The sequence below is a fragment of the Neofelis nebulosa genome, chromosome 7 (assembly GCF_028018385.1).
Source record: "Neofelis nebulosa isolate mNeoNeb1 chromosome 7, mNeoNeb1.pri, whole genome shotgun sequence".
NCBI lineage: Eukaryota > Metazoa > Chordata > Mammalia > Carnivora > Felidae > Neofelis > Neofelis nebulosa.
Window position 1 is genome coordinate 39,637,500 of NC_080788.1, and position 12,514 is coordinate 39,650,013.

Sequence of the window (12,514 nt, forward strand, 5' to 3'; positions counted from 1 at the left end):
TTATTTATTTTTGGGACAGAGAGAGACAGAGCATGAACGGGGGAGGGGCAGAGAGAGAGGGAGACACAGAATCGGAAACAGGCTCCAGGCTCCGAGCCATCAGCCCAGAGCCTGACGCGGGGCTCGAACTCACAGACCGCGAGATCGTGACCTGACTGAAGTCGGATGCTTAACCGACTGCGCCACCCAGGCGCCCTGTATGGGTTTTTAAAAATCCGTTCATCAAGACGATGGATGCTGGGACTACTTCGGCTTTTTGACTCCAGGAATGATACAGCCTTGAAGTTTTTGCGCAAGTTTTTGCATGGAAATGTATTTTTATTTACGTTGAGTGTGTACGTAGGAGTTGAACTGCCAGGTCATACGGTAACTCTGTGGTTAACGTTGGAGGAACCGCCAGACTGTTTTCCAAAGCGGCTGCACTGTTTTCCATCGCTATCGGGCCGTGTATGCAGGCTCTAACTTCTCCACATCCTCAGCAACGCTTGTTTTTTTCTGTTTTTATCAGCAGCAGCCATCTTGATGGCTCAAGGTGGTATCTCGTTGTGGTTTTGATTTATGTTTCCCCGATGATTAGCGATGCTGGGCCTCTTTTCATGTGCCTTTTAGCTATTTGTTTATCGTCCCTGGAGAAGTCTGTTCAGATCCTTTGCCCATTTCTAATTGGGTTCCAACAAGAAGAGCAAAGGAGTGAGTGGGTGAGCTGGCCTACCAGGTGTCAGACACTGGGGAAGAGGATGAAGACGACCAGTCCTTGCCCTCAGAGAGCTCATGGCCCAGAGCCGGGGACAAACACACGTGAGGAATCGGACAGATGCATGTGCTTGAGCAGCAGTAGGCGCAAGAGGCTGGGTCAAGTAAGGAAGGCTTCCTGGAGGTGGAGGCGTTTGAGTTGGATCTTTATGGGAGGTGGGGAAGCACAGGGCTGAGGAAAGGCCATTCAGGGGGGAGAACTTGCTCTGGGATGGGAAGGTACTGGCAGAGCTGGGGAGCCACCAGGAACTAAAGGGCAGGGGGAATGCAAGGCAGGGCGGCATCTAGAGGCTGTTTTAAAAAATATGTATAAGGGGCGCCTGGGTGGCTTGGTCGGTTAAGCGTCTGACTTCAGCTCAGGTCAGGATCTCGCGGTCCGTGAGTTCGAGCCCCGCGTCAGGCTCTGTGCTGACAGCTCAGAGCCTGGAGCCTGTTTCCGATTCTGTGTCTCCCTCTCTCTCTGCCCCTCCCCCGTTCATGCTCTGTCTCTCTCTGTCTCAAAAATAAATAAACGTTAAAAAAAAATAAATAAAAAAATAAAAAATAGGTATAAATACTTTTAAATGTGTTTGTTTTGAGGTGGGGAGGGGCAGAGAGAGAGGGAGAGAGAGAATCCCAAGAGAGTCCCAGGACAGGGGCGCCTGGGTGGCGCAGTCGCTTAAGCGTCCGACTTCAGCCAGGTCACGATCTCACGGTCCGTGAGTTCGAGCCCTGCGTCAGGCTCTGGGCTGATGGCTCGGAGCCTGGAGCCTGTTTCCGATTCTGTGTCTCCCTCTCTCTCTGCCCCTCCCCCACTCACGCTCTGTCTCTCTCTGTCCCAAAAATAAATAAAAAACGTTGAAAAAAAAAAAAAAGAGAGTCCCAGGACAGAGCCTGACACGGGGCGCGAACTCACGAGCCGTGAGATTGTGACCTGAGCCGAAATCAAGAGTCAGACCCTTAACGGCTCACTTTTGGATCCAAGGAGAAAGTACCAGGAGAGGTGCCTGCATGGCTGAGAGGTATGGAGTGACGGCAGCCCCACCTGGGTTTAAATTTGCCATCCAGACTCTGCTTGTCCTGGAGCCCTCCTAACAGAACTGCTGAAGCTGCTGCTGTGGTACCGGGTGGGTCCTTTTATGTTGCGGTAATTATCCTGTCACCCACCAAAAATAATTTCATCCCGGGAAGAAGGAAGGTTCGGGGGTATTGAAAACTGCTGCCGCGTAAGTGCGAGTGGCCTAATTGGGATTCATAAATCCACTTTTTAACAAGCACAATTAGGAATACTTACTGTAGGCCAGCTTGAGGAAGTCGGGAAGGCGCTGTTAGCTGGTGAATCTTTTATGTGGCTTTATTTAATGGGATGGAACACTTAGTTTGATCCTGGCGTCTCAATTAGTCACGAGGGGAGGCAGTCTCAACTTCAAGGTGGGATTTTACCCTCAAGTTTAATCCTGCGTAGTTTATTAGGCAATGTGACCGTGGGAAGAGAGGTCTTCTAGATTGTTCTTTGGGGGAAAGTGCCAACTCCCCCCAGGTTTGGGAAAAGATAGGAGAGATCCCCCCAAATTGGACTGGTAGTCTGATGGTATGGACAAATACTCAAATAAAGAGGGTTCTATCTCCTCCCCGCTTTTTTTGTTTTATAGTCTCTCAGCTATGCCAACTGCTGTGAGGAGGGTGGTGGCCTGACCAGGAAGGTTGAACTCAGGCTCGGGATGGCTGTGAAATCCTGTGAGATCCAGAGGTGTCAGGGGGAATGTGGTGGACATAGCCATGGTTCATGGAAGGAGAGGCTAGAATGGGTTAGAATGATCTGGGGAGCTTTCAAGGGAGAAGCAGGGTTGAAGTGGGGCTGAGGATGGGCAGGATTTAGGAATGTGGAAGGGAAGAGAGAGCGCTGGAACCGCCGTGGGCCCCCGACCCAGGCAGCCTTCTCCCCAGGAGGTTGGCAGGCACGGCCATCAGCAGTGACGGAGCTCGGCTGTGCTGGGACCCATGCAGAGACGGTTGGACACGAGCTGGGAGGCCTGGGGGCTAGTCCTGCCCCTGCCTCCGTCTCACTGTGGGACTCGAGGCAGGTGTCTTCCCCTCTGTGGATCCCAGTGTCCTCTTGACTGCTTTCTAAGGATCCTTCCAGGCTTGACCCTGCACAATAGGGACAAGGGATGTTGGTGTTACTGCCTAAAGTAGGCAAAAGGTGCTCTAGGAAATTCCCAGGGTAGAAACACATGACAGAGTATGAAAAGATTGAGCCTTTTGGGGATGTAAGGAGGAGCATCTGAAGATCTTCACAATGTGGGGCCCGAGCACTCATGGGCCTGGTCTGGTCTTCAAGAGACCCCCATAGATTTCCAATTGCTTCTTGTTAAAATGAATAAAGGATGGATGGAGGGGTGGATGGATGGATGGATGGATGGGAGGAAGGATGAGAGCATGATGGGCTTTGTGCCTGGTGTGAAGGAAGGATCCCTGGTTTAGAGTCAGGAAGGCTTGGGTCTGATCCCCATTCTGCTGTTATTGGCCATGTGTCATTGGATATGTTGCTTACCTTTCTGAACTGAGGAAGAGGAGGTTATTTTCATCTGAAAAAATGGAGGTTTAATACTACCTATGTCGTAATCTTGTTGTAAGAATTAAATGAAAGGAGATGAAGTGCTTGGCACACAGTAGGTTGGTTTTCCCTTTCTCCTTCTTACTCCTCACCCACCTCCTTGATTGGAAAGTTGGGGTTTTACCTGCTCTGCCTCCAGCTAGGGTCTTGTTGGGGTGCTAGAGAGATATATAACATGTGCGAAAGGTACTTTGTAAAATGTACTTTGCAATCATAAAGGTTGCAAGGCCATTTGGAATAGTATCCGGGCTAATGATGGGGGTAAGACAGGGAGGGACAGTAAATGGGTCTCAGAGCAGGGGAGAGTTTGTGCTGTTCCCTATCAACACTGAGGGCTTAATGGCGGGGGAACTTTGCAGACTTGGTTGGGGCTCCCAGAGGGGGTGTTTATTTTCAAGGAGGGCTGAGTTTCTGGGGCAGCCCAGCCCGTATGTGGGCCCAGGTAGGGAGATCTGGAAGAACTGTATTCTAGAGGCACTTGGGTTCCCAGGAGAACACCGTTTGACCTTGAAGGGTCATTTGACCTCGAATCAAATGCAATGGCGGGTCCAGAAAACAGATGGGAGGAGTTGCACTGGTTGGGATAAGATCAGAACTAAGGTTTACTCAGCACCACCCATGTTCTAGTGATGGCTTCAGTTGCTTTTACACACATCATCTCCATGGAATATAAAGGCAGCGTGTCATTATTCCGGTATGAGAATGTGCACACGAGGAGGCTGAGGCTCAGAGAAGTGAAGTAACTTGCCCAAAGCAGCAGAGCGAGTAAATGACAGGCCTGAATTGCAACCTGGGTTTGTCTGCCTCCAGAACTTGCTGGAAGTCAACTTCAAAGAGTAACATCTTTTTTATTTTAATTTTTTTTATACTTGTAAAACATAATGGAATAATCTCCCCAATGCTCCTTTCTAAAAAACCTTTTATTTTGAAATAATTGTCGGCAAAAATAGTAAAGAGTGCTCGGGTACCTTTCCCCTGGCTTCCCCCCGCCCCCCGTGCTAAATAGCATCTCAGGTAAACATAGCATAAATACAAAAACTGGGAATTGATGTTGACATCATACTGTTAACTATAGATCGTGTTTGGGATTTCACCAGTGTTTCCATGAACTCGCTTTGTGTGTGTATCTCTGAATTTTATCATATGTTCAGATTCGTGGAACCCCTACTGCAATCGGGGTACAGAGCTGTTCAGTCACTACCATCCCCCCCCCAAAAAAAACCTCCCTTGTGCTACCCCTTTATAGTCCAGCCTTCTTTCCCCACTCCCCTGGTGACCACTGATCTGGTTTCCATCACTCTAATTTTGTCATTTTGAGAATGTCATATAAATGGAATCACAGAGTATGTAACCTTTTGAGGTTGGCTTTTTTCATTCTGCCTAATTCTCCGGAGGTTTGTCCAGGTTGTTGCATATCAATTTGTTCCTTTTTATTACTGAGTAGTTTCCCGTGGTGTATTAGCCTCTGAGGGCTGCTGTAACGAAGTACCCCAAGCCGGCTGGTTTAAAACAACAGAAATTTATTCTCTTGAGGTTCTTGAGGCCAGAAGTCTGAAATCAACGTGTCAGGAGGGTGGTGCTTCCTTGAAAGGCTCCGGGGAGGAATCTTCCCTTGCTTCTTCCTAGCCAGCAACCGTGGCTGTTCCTGGCTTGCAGAGGCATTGCTCTAATCTCTGCCTCTGTTGCCACCTGACCTTCTCATAAGGACACCAGTCACTGGATTGAGGGCTCACCTTAATCCACTATGGCCTCATCTTAACTCTTTGTATCTGCAAAGACCCTGTTTCCAATTAAGGTCATATTTGGAGGTTCTGGGTGGATGTGAATTTCGGGGGACACTCTTCAGCCTAGTATGGGCGTACTGTGTGTGTATAACCATTTGCCCATGGAGGATATTCTGGTTGTCTCCAGGTTTGGGCTGTTACAAATAAAGCTACTGTAAACATTCTAGTGTAGGTTTTTGTGTGAACATAAGTTTTTATTTCTCTGGGATAAGTGCCCGAGAGTGCAATTGCTGTGTCATATGGTAATTGCATGTTTAGTTTAAGGAAAAAAAAATGCTGCCAAACTATTTTCCAGAGTAGCTGTATCATTTTAAATTCCTGCGGTAATAACAGGAGTGACCCAGTATCTCCACATCCTTGCCAAAATTGGGTGTTATCATTAATTTTTATTTTAGCTCTCCCGAATGACATTACACTGTGGTTTTAACTTTCATTCCCCTAATGCCTAATGTACTTCTTTGCCATCTGTATATCCTCTTTGGTGAAGCATTTCAAGTTCAAGTATGTACCTATTTTTAACTTTTTTTTTTTTTTTTTGCCAGTGGATATCACATTGTTCTGAAACTCTATGTTGAAGAGGCTGTCCTTTCTGTGCCAATACTTATGGGCTTCCTTGTGGTGGAATAAACAGGCACTTAAGACTGATTTTGCTGCTAAGGAAGCCGCAACCGAGGGAGGATTAAGGACCGGTTTGAAGTTTCGCGACGTGTTCTCAACAGAGAGGGAGCTGACATCCAGGTTTCCATGGTCCACGGATGCCCCCATTTTAAAGATGAGAAAACTGAGGCAAGTTAGTGGCAAAACAGGCCCTGGCTTCCCACCAGGGGCCCATCTTTTATAAAGCAAGCAGATGGGCAAGCCAACAGGATAAAAAACAAGAAGTTCCATGCTTTAGAGCTAGAACCCGTGTTCCCTGTCTATACCCCAGCCCCGGTTGAGTCTCAGCCAGCAGAGAAGGGTGATTGGCTGTCAGCAGGGATCTGCGAAGTTGGTCGTAAATGGGAAAGGCAGGTTCAGGTGCAGATTCCGGGGATTCCCTCCCTGTTGGCTCTGAGAGCATCCTGATTCTTGCTGAGGAGCCCCGACTCCGATCTGACAGGCTGGCAGGGTTTGGGAATGACTGCTGTGGCCCCGAGAGCAGGCTTTTAGCTTAATTGAACCAAGTGTCTTAAAATGGCAACTCATCAGTCAGCTTTCATTTTGTTCCTGTCGTTTAATTGTATTCTCCTCTAGGGATTAGCCAAATCAATGTAAATGCTGGGTGATTCTGGGTTTTTTCCCCTCCGTTTAAAAATTGGGGGGACACATAGACAGGTAATTGTCAACTGTAATAACCCAGCCGAGACCGATGAAAGTACCTTTCCTTAGTTGAGCGAGGCTCTCGATAAACCTTGTAAAACGGCAGCACTCGTACCCCGTTCTGCGAAGGATGCCGGTTAGATGAGCCAAGAGATGCTAAGCACCCACGGAGCGTGTTTTGGGAATGAGGGCCCACAAAATGACAGAGTGGAAACCGGAGCCAGTGGGGACCGGGAAATGGTCTTTCTCAATCACTCATCTAAGGCCTTGCCTTTCTGGAGCGTTCCTGGGGAAGCGTGGAGTCAGGAGGCCTGAGTTCTAGGGGCACCTCTGCCAGGACCGGCCGCATACACAGGGGCAAGCCTCTTCCCCTCTCTGGGTCCCCTTGGCCCTGCCATGACGGACTAGGCTAGACAAGGGATCTCATGTCACCTCAACTTCTGTGGCACGTGCCCTGGCATCAACACCTGTGGAGAGAGAGGGTGGAGAAGTGGGGTGGAGCGTGGAGCTGGACGGCGATGGGGTCACACTGGAGCCTCCCCTCCGCGGGGAGGGGTGGCCCGCAGAGCAGTCTCACCACGAGGCAAGGGCCCGAGCCTTGGGAGCCACCCTCCCTTTGGCCAACTAACCAGTCATCGGATGCAGCTGCCCCTAGAGTTGGGGTGTGACCTTGACCCAAGTGGCTTTCTCTGGCCAAGGGTAATTCCCAGAGGACTTGGAAATGAATGGCTCAGTCCTAAAGGAGGGATCTGAGTGGGCCGCCATAGCCTTCAACACATCCCCCCTCCGGCCTCCCTCTCCAGGTGCCCTGGCCTGAGAGACATCAGTCTTTGGAGTGGAAAACCTCAATTTCCGCACTCCTGACGGTCAGCTGCCTCTGGCCTGGACCAGGGTCTGAGCGGAATAGAGTTCTAGGTACCTGTCCACTGCTTCCCCTCAGTGGCTCATGTGGGACCTGGGCTGTGCCAGTGGAGAGGACAAGGTGGGGGTGAATTGGCTCAGCAGGGCCCGGGAAGATGGCAACATCTTGTCTGGTCTTCCGTAAACGTTGCTGAACACCGGCAAGATGCCAGGCGCTGGGCACCATGTGAGTGTGGCACACGCGAGGGTCTGAGTGTGACCCGGCTTTGGCGTGCCTCGGTGTCTCCTTCTTGGGGTGATGGGGTGTATTTTAGAGCCAAAACCATCCTCCTGGATATGGATCCCCTTACACGGGGCGGTGGATAATTTTTAAGGGGAAGCTAGAGTCCTTCCCCAAACACCCCAGCAGGCCAATGGCCGCCACTGAGCTATCACTCTTGCCTTAGCATCCGTGGAAGTTCCAATTTACAGACCGTGGTTTTGGAGAGACTTGGTGACAGAAGCCATCCATCTCTGCATTTCAAATTTATTTTATTTTATTTTTCCAGCCCGGGCGCCTGTTCTGCTGTGAACTCTATCTGTCTAATCAGCTTGCAGGCAGTTGAAGGAGAGTGGGCGTCCCCTTGATCTGGGGGGTTTATGTGCATAATTCCCTTTAATTCATCTCAGACAGGGCTTTGAGAGCCAGGTTTGAGAGTGGTTTTCAAAGTCTTTTGCTGGAGTTCAAAGATGCATCTCTCCAGCCGGGCCAGTAAATTATCGGAGCAATTCGCCATGAGTTTCCAATGTGGAGCAAATTCCTAGGACTTCTCGGGGGCGGTAGCCCTCCGCCATTGTTCCCTTCCCCGGCACAGGTGGGGACCGTGGTTTAGTCTGTCTGGATGGCGCTCTTCCCCACGCTGCCTGGACCCCATGCACCCCAACCCACCAGCCTCTGCTGGCCCCTGATCCCATAGACCCTCCTGCTCCCTGTTACAATCTTATTTTGAATCTGTGCTGTTGCCCCATTTTTTGCTGGGGGATGGGGCGGATCCCAGGTGAATTGTGCACTCCAGTGCCGACGAAACCTTTATTCTGAGTGTACGTCTTCACACTTTATTTGCCTGTATGATAAATGCAATTTCCACATCAAGACTATCAGTCATTTTCTGATGTGATCTGTACAGCTCTGCCCGGATTGAATCAGCTCCTGTATTATTGTGACAGTTTATTTGGTGAAAAAAATGAAAGAAGATGTGTAAATTAAAGTGGAGGTGTGCTTGGTGTAATGTGGAGGTTCCAGGGGCGCAGGGGCCCCTGCCGGCTGGTTTCCATCCTCCTTACTCCCCGCATTGGGCTCCCAGCTCTACTGTCCTCTAAGCTCAGGACAGAGACCAAGGCAAGGGCACAAAGTGATGGTTGGGGGCGGTAACCATGCTGGGATATGTCAAGAGACAAGCAGACAAAGAGTCAAGATGCACGGAGACTGGAACTCAGGCTGGAGGTGGGGAGGGGGTGTGGAGAGGAGAGAGAGAGAGAGAGAGAGAGAGAGAGAGAGCGCATTGTAACTCCGAACTAGAGGTTAGTGGCAAACGGGACATCAGGACCCTCTCCCTGGATTCCCTGTGAGTCAGCCCTTTGCTGACTCAGGGTAGCAATCCCTTTCTCTTTCCTTCTCTTCCCCTCCCCTGCCCTCTCCATCGAGCTTCCTGGCACACTCACAGTGCCCCAGCTCTGTGGCGCTGGGCCTTGGGAGGGAAAGGCAACCTCTGCATGTGCCAAACGTGCAGGAAGGGTGCCCACGGTGCCGTGAGCTCCTTTGAGGAGATGCCAGGCTTGGGGGTGATATGCCAAGGAAGCAGACCCAGCAGTGTGGTGAGGAGGAGGGTGTGGGGACGCCGGGAGGAGAAAGGAGGTTACTCTGCCCGAGGAGTCCTTGGCGGCAATGGGTTCTACCTGGCCAGCCTCACATGTAAGTCATCTCAATTAACCAAGTGGCCACTTCTCCCCTCCCTGAGGCCCGTCCCTTTCCCTTCTGCTGTCTCATTTCCAGCTGCTGTTGGCCAGGCCGAAGCCAACCTAGCAAAGCAAAGGCCTGCTCCCTGCACAAGACCCCCAGAATACATTTTGAGCATGCTTGCCCCCTGCAGTGTGAGGACCAGAACGGGGAGGGATCAGGCCACCCTACTCTGGTGGGAGAACTTGCCTGAAGCAAGGACGGAGACAAAGTTTTGCTCTGGAAGTAGCCAACTCACGCTTAGTCTCTTGCCCCCTGGGTATACCCAACTGCTCCGGAATCTCAGGAAGAGGGGTGGGTCAGGGTTCATTTTCTCCATCCCGGACGGTGACGAGGATGGTTCCCCCAGTCGGGGAACTTCCTTGGGGCCTCTGACTTACATGGGACAGTCCCTGGTGGTATTTCCCTGGGGGGAGGAGCTGGTCTGCTTAGCCACCGGCAGCACGGAGACAGAACGTGCAGAACTGAGCTCTCTACAATGGCATTGTCCAATATTGTAGCTATTTGCCACATGTGGTTATTTAAATGAATTAATTAAAAACAAATAAAATTAAAAATTCAGTTCCTGGTTGGAAAAAGATACACCGTGCAAGCATCGATCAGCAGAAAAAGCATGAGTGCCTTTATTAATATCAGGCAAAGTCCACTTCAGAGCAAAGAAAATTCCCAGGGAAGGGGAGGGACATGACATAATGACAAAACAGTCCATCCTTCACGAACACGGAGCAATCCTAAAATACATGCAGCAAAAATTTTGTTCTCTGACCACACCAGCTACGTGGCCACTGTACTGGAGAGCAAGATGTGGAGCATTTCATCACTGCAGAAAGTTCTATGGGGCAGCATCGGTCTACATTTGCTAACCGCACGTCTGTTTTGTTCGCTGCTATAGCCCAACGTCCAGAAGAGTCAGTCCCCAGCGCGTGATAGGCTCTTAACATTTCGGAGACCTCAGGAGCTCCTGCCCTAGTGCCGCCGCCATCTTGCTGTGTGACCTTGGACATGTTGCTTCACCTCTCTGGGTCTCTTCATCCATCAGTCAAAGGATTGGCGTCATCTCTGAGATCCCTTTCAGCTTTAATAAGCTATGATCTGAAGTATCTAGTTGGCTTATTTCATTTATTTTATTCACAGGGAGTGATCAAAGAGAGCAGGAGAGGACAAAGGGACAAGTTTGATTTTTTAATTTCAGTCCTGAGTTATCTGTAGCTCACAGCACCACCCCCCCTGCCCCGCCCCGCCCCGGCCAGTGTAGGGATTTATAAGCTCCTATGACTTGTCCTTCCTGCTCTTCCTTGTGCTATAATTTCCTGATCCCACCAAAGAGCTTCTTGGCTCTCCCCAGCTCTGCCTTAAACCCCAGGCAGGTCTGCAAAGCTGGGAAGCCAGCAAGGGCATAGAAAGGCTCACCCCACTCCGAGAACTTGACCCTCCCCCCAGCTGTCCAGAGCCTATAGCTCCTTCTCCCTCTGGACACCCGCATTCCGTGGTTCGAGGTAGCCTGCCCGGCCTCCGTGGAGTCCCGACTGCTGGTGCTCCCCATGTGGGCTGAGGGAGTCCCCGGCAGTGGGGATTCTGCACTGGCGGCTGCCTCAGTCCATCTGCCAGCAAGCCTCTGGGGGCCCGGGCTCCGCGGTGGGGATGCCGCTGCTTGTGCAGGTGGAGACCAGGCTAAGAGCTGGCAGTGGGGGTGGGGGGAAGGGCATCCCTGTGTTGCCGGGGGGCAATGTGCCAAGCAGAGGAAAAGAAATGTAATTACCTTCAGTACTGGGCTCTTGGCAGAGTGAGAGGCCAGCCCAGCCTGGCTCTAGGACCCCGTGGCTGAGGGTTTGGCCATGTTAGGAGGAGAAACCCTCCTTTGTCCTCTCCCTTTTCTGGGGACCTAAGGCAGAGGCGGGGGTGGGGGGGCAGGGAAGGCACCCAGGCTTCCCCTTTGCAGGCATTCCCCGCAGGACACGCCAAGCCAGCGCCGACGGGAGAGGCCGAGGACAGCTGCGAGACGGTGGGTGGGTGCCGAGTCCGGCAGCTGTGTGCCAGGTCTTGGTGCGTAAGGGACCATGTGTGACAGGTGTCCCCCATCGCTCTGGGCCTACGATGGTCTCTCTGTGCCCCTCGGGTTGCCGCTTGGGCCCCCACAGCCGTCTCTGCCTTCCCTGCCACGGAGGAGCTCACTTCTGCTTGGGCCCGTGCTTTCTGCCTCCTGGTTGGGTTTGGCCAATGGGGGGCACATGTGGGAGACTGGAGGGCGGGAGGAGAGAGGGGTTGGGGGGTTTCCTCCCTACTCCCTCCCTGTGCGAGGCTCTGGCAGGGGCTGCCCCCCGCCCCCACTATGGCGCCCCTCTTTCTCCGCTTCAGCTCTCCTCGAGCCCCTGCCACCACCACTCTTCACTGGGCCTGTTCAGGACTTCCACCGTTGCAAATTCCAGAACGTCTTAACATTCTCTGCGGATTCCCTTAATCCTGTGCACGCCTCTGCAAATAGTCCCCTTCAGTAAACTCTGCTCCGTCCAGTGCCTTTGTGTGGAATTCTGATGGTCTCTGAGTCTATATATGTCTTAGGACGTCTGATTTTGTCTCATTAGGTCTGTGCGGTTGGGTCCGTGTTAGTGATTTGGATCCTTAGGACAACAAATCAGTGTATTTTTCTCTGACTTCTCTGGCAGGAGGGGTTATGTAGGGAAGGGAACATACCCTGGCATTTTGAATATACCCAGAGGGGAGCAAGGAGCTGCTTCTAAGAGGCTCCCCCATGCACTGTGTCTTAGCCAACGTCATAGCCAAAATATTTGACAATTGGTACATCATAGAACCCGCCCATCAGAATGGGGCATTGAGCGGTGGAAATGGGCTCCTGGCAGAGTCTAGAACAGATGCTGACCTTGACACAACTGTTGCGGCTGGATCAGGGTAAACTGGTGACGACCAGTCCTGGAACGTGTCTCAGCTTTGCTTTCTTTCCTGTAAAATGGGGCTGAGTTGCACCCTTGGCAAGATGCTGCTTATATGGGTCTGGTTAGAAAGGCCCCAGGGCAGGGCATACCTGAGAGGACACACAGGGACAGAAGAAGGCACAGAAAGTTATCCCATCATCTCCACAGCCGCCCTGGGATCTAGAGGCCCCAGGATTTGGACATGCAGAGAGAGGGTCCAAGGTTGCTCAGTGTGCCTCAAAGGATGATGGCTAAAACAACCTTTCTTTTTTCTCTGTTTAATGTTTATTTTTGA

The 12,514-nt window shown here is 51.4% G+C and overlaps 1 protein-coding gene across 12 annotated transcripts in view; it reads left to right on the plus strand.

The window, feature by feature from the left end:
• MEGF11 (multiple EGF like domains 11) overlaps positions 1 to 12,514 on the plus strand; it is a 358,279-nt gene that overhangs the window by 31,634 nt on the left and 314,131 nt on the right. For 4 of the 12 annotated variants that reach the window (XR_009264051.1, XM_058737310.1, XM_058737312.1 and 1 more), the window contains exon 1: positions 9,132 to 9,244. The exons of 1 other annotated variant lie outside the window; for it this stretch is intronic. The gene's annotated coding sequence lies outside the window, so the exon portion shown is untranslated. Of the gene's footprint in view, positions 1 to 9,129; positions 9,245 to 12,514 lie in introns of those variants that run through there. 7 more of the 12 variants (XM_058737317.1, XM_058737315.1, XM_058737320.1 and 4 more) reach the window with 4 other exon arrangements.